The 4,030-nt window shown below is 47.5% G+C and overlaps 1 pseudogene; it reads right to left on the minus strand.

Annotated features, from left to right (window-relative positions):
- Positions 1-1,852: 1,852 nt before the first annotated feature.
- On the minus strand, positions 1,853-1,969 carry LOC126424972 (5S ribosomal RNA; annotated as a pseudogene).
- Positions 1,970-4,030: the final 2,061 nt, after the last annotated feature.

Raw genomic sequence — 4,030 nt, forward strand, 5'->3', positions numbered from 1 at the left:
TGTCGACATAGGGCACACGTTGTATTTGGGTCAAGCTACGGTGGACACGGTAGCGAATATGGCGCCGTATGGACTGCAAAAGCCTGTAGTAAGCCAATCTCGCTGTGTGATGTGTCGAATCCGTAGAGTCTAAAAATGGCTCTAGGCACTATGGGACATAACATCTGAGGACATCAGTCCCCAGGACATAGAACTACTTAAACCTAACTAACCTAAGGACATCACACACATCCATGCCCGAGGCAGGATTCGGACCTGCGACCGTAACAACAGCGCGGTTCCGGACTGAAGTGCCTAGAACCTCTCGGCGACAGCGGCTGGCCCCCTTAAAGTCGATTCCTAAGTAACAAAGGGTGATAATGACGAGGAGCGGGGCAGGTTCCGCATAAGCATCGTCATCAGCTTGCAGACGATAAGATGCTACCCGAAATATTGCCGTTCAGCTGGACCCATTGGATAGCGACATTGAGTTCCTGTGTCGAGCGGGCAAGAAGTAGATCACCAAACAGGTACGATCGCGCATGTTGAGACCCTGTAGGTCAGTTGCAAGACCGGCGATGAGGGCTCCAGTGTGATACAGTAGCGTTGACATGGTGCATCCCTGACCCGTAGAGCAGCAAATAGGAATCGGTCCAGTAAGTCTTCCATTGACCTGGACCATGGAGATAGCGGGACGACATAACCACCGAATGACGTCCACAACTGGTGGCGGGAGCTCCATAAGCATTGCCGACCGTGTGAGGAATGGGTGTCGCACGCGATGAAAGGGATCGCAAAATCAATGGAGACGAACGCCACACGGAGACGCAAAGCGCAGCTATCGCGACGAGGTCGTGACATTCTTCTAACACCGTTTGAAGGGTAGCCCCACAATCACGTGTACTCTGTTACGGCGAAGGGACAATAGGTAAGACCGTGCGCGTGCATGCGGAGGTTTTATAACCCATGTTCACTAATGTTAGGGAGAAAATGTGGAGACACTTGTCCTTCCCGATGGCTTAGGCACGTATAAATGAACGCCAGTGAAAATTTTGGTGACGTCGAGGAGGAAGGGGGTAAAGAGTTTCTGAAGCATCTCGATCCAGAGAAGGGACATTAAGGTAGTGAACGCCCAGTAGAATTCCACCGGAAGACCATCTGGACCCGGCGACATACTCTTCGCCCCTTTGTCACTCGCGGTCGCCACCTCCTCCGCGGTGACCGCAGACACCATTGGTGTCGATTCTGCAATGCTGAGGGTCCGTTCAGGAGCGCGGCAGACGTCGTCAGGAATTGGCGCCGCCGTCGGATCGTCGTAGTAAAAGTGGCGGCAGTAACTGGCGAAGGCAGACACTGCCGCCGCTTGTTTTGTGTTGCGTGTACCATGGTAGGTACTTGGATGACGACAATCGCTTCATCAGCTGACGTCACGCGACGTCACGTACTCGCGTCATCTGCCGACGTCACGGCAGACATCTTGGATGACGCAACTGGAGTGACACGAAAGTTCTTCCACTACTGTGGGCGCGAGTCGTTCTTGAGTAGCTCAGATGGTAGAGCATTTGCCCGTGAAAGGCAAAGGTCCCGAGTTCGAGTCTCAGTCTGGCACACAGTTTTAATCTGCCAGGAAGTTTCATATCAGCGCACACTCCGCTCTAAGCTTTAAACTCCGTCCGGACAGGCCTTGGAAGGTCCAACGGTACCGACGGTACCGACCGGCCGCCGTGTCATCCTCAGTCCACATGTCTCACTGGATGCGAATATGAAGGGCCATATGGTCAGCACACCGCTCTCCCGGCCGTATGTCAGTTTACGAGACCGGAGCCGCTACTTCCCTATCAGTTTACCTCACAAGGGCTGAGTGCAGCCCGCTTGAAAACAGGGCTCGCAGACCGGATGGTCACCCATCCAAGTTCTAGCCCAGCCCGACAGTGCTTAACTTCGGTGATCTGACGGGAACCGGTGTTACCACTGCGGCAAGGCCGTTGGCCGCACACTCCACTGCAGACTGAAAATGTCGTTCTGGAAACTTCAGTCGACTATTTCATACAGGAAGAAACTTGTAAAATTTAAAATTTTCCGTGCGAATTAAACGTTCGAAGAGCTTTCGGGAGTGCAGCCGGTCGTCGTGAACTTCACTCCACGATATTTCAACTGGACACCTGCCAGTCATCTCCACGTGAGCCATCGAAGACCTGAAGATGACAGGCAGGTGTCCAGTTGAAATATCGTGGAGTGAAGCTTACGACGACCGGCTGCAATCCCGAAAGCTCTTCGAACAGGAAGAAACTTGCTTTGTTGTGTCCAAGCACTTACTGGTTGAACTTGTACAAATAAATGGTAACCACGTAAACTGTGAGTGATGTTGCTGTTGCTGGGCTAACCCTCCCACTCCATAACCTTGTGTTCTGACTCTTGTGACATTTGACATAAGATGGAAACGACGGTCAGAAGGGTCAGCAGACAAGGCTGTGAATTGGGAGGGTTAGCCCAGAAACAGCAACAAAATACGCAGTTGGTGTGATATAGATTTAACTAGAGAGTGCATGAATACTATTAAGTAGATTTCTTCCTGGATGAAATCCTCGAATGAAATAGTGATTACGCAGCATACAGCTTGTATTTAAGAAAAATACGTCACAACACTCAGTAAAGAAAATGTTTTTGAGCATTTCATTAAATTTTAGATTTAAGAAAAAATGCGTCTAGCCATTACTAAACTGTCTCTCACTAATAATTTCACTTCAAAACAGTTTAAACGAAATTTGCAACTTTAAAAATATGAGCACGTATGGCTTACTACATCGCCCATCAATAACAATTTATCATTTCAAAACAATTTACCTTTAGATAACAATTTACCTTTCCAAAACAATTTATATTTTAAAAAAATTTGAATAATCTTGTAATTAAATGTTTCCCTGAGACATTTGAGTCTGTTTTTATTATCTACGGCCGGTCAGGGTGGCCGAGCGGTTCTAGGCGCGTGTGTGATGTCCTTAGGTTAGTAAGGTATAAGTAGTTCTAAGTTCTGGGGGATTGATGACCTCAGAAGTTAAGTCCCATAGTGCTCAGAGCAATCTGAACCATATTATCTACGATAATGATCGAAGCAGACGAAATGAATTAAAATTTGTGCTGCGGTTGAAATTTCAGAAGAATGCGGGCCTGGCACTTACCAATCACTTTTAATAACCATCCAGTTAACAATTGTATTTAAGAAACATAACCACTGCGCTCTGCAAGTCTTTAACTGATAGCAATTCAGGTTCCAAGGTATTTATATCAAAACTCGCCATGGCGCTCAACAAATTAAATATCAAATGAAATATAGTGTGAAGTAAGCTTTGAACTTAAATGTTAACAGCCATCTCAATAAAGCACATGTTTTTAGGAATGTAAGATACGTAAGATAAGGTTATCACTATTTTGCACCTCCGTCCTCGAACCGTCAGCAGACCGGCATGAGATGGCCCACCATTTTATAACACCAGTTCGTCGGTCGGTTGGTCAGTCGGTCGCTAAGAGCGCGGTGCCAGACCCGTAGTCGACCAGGGCAGCGGAAACCGCTCCAAGCTCCGCCCGTTAACCTGGGAGATGACACAGGTCCACTGGACTGAACTAAAACAGATTAAAATTCTACATCAACAAACTGTTAAAGACTATGATAAACAATTAGAAATAGGGAATAAAGCAATTCCGCTTAAGCGAAGTGAGAGTGGCGTCCCTAAAATGGTTTGCACAAACAGTCTATACACATTAGTGATGGCTTTGAACTAAAGCTGCGAGAAACTGGGAACTCATTCACAAGTGAGGCAATTAGTAGTACTCCTGGAACATCGATAACGACCTCTCTACATCTACATCTACATCCATACTCCGCAAGCCACCTGACGGTGTGTGGCGGAGGGTACCCTGAGTACCTCTATCGGTTCTCCTTTCTATTCCAGTCTCGTATTGTTCGTGGAAAGAAGGATTGTCGGTATGCTTCTGTGTGGGCTCTAATCTCTCTGATTTTATCCTCATGGTCTCTTCGCGAGAGATACGTAGG

The sequence above is a fragment of the Schistocerca serialis genome, chromosome 1 (assembly GCF_023864345.2).
Source record: "Schistocerca serialis cubense isolate TAMUIC-IGC-003099 chromosome 1, iqSchSeri2.2, whole genome shotgun sequence".
NCBI classification, from domain to species: domain Eukaryota; kingdom Metazoa; phylum Arthropoda; class Insecta; order Orthoptera; family Acrididae; genus Schistocerca; species Schistocerca serialis.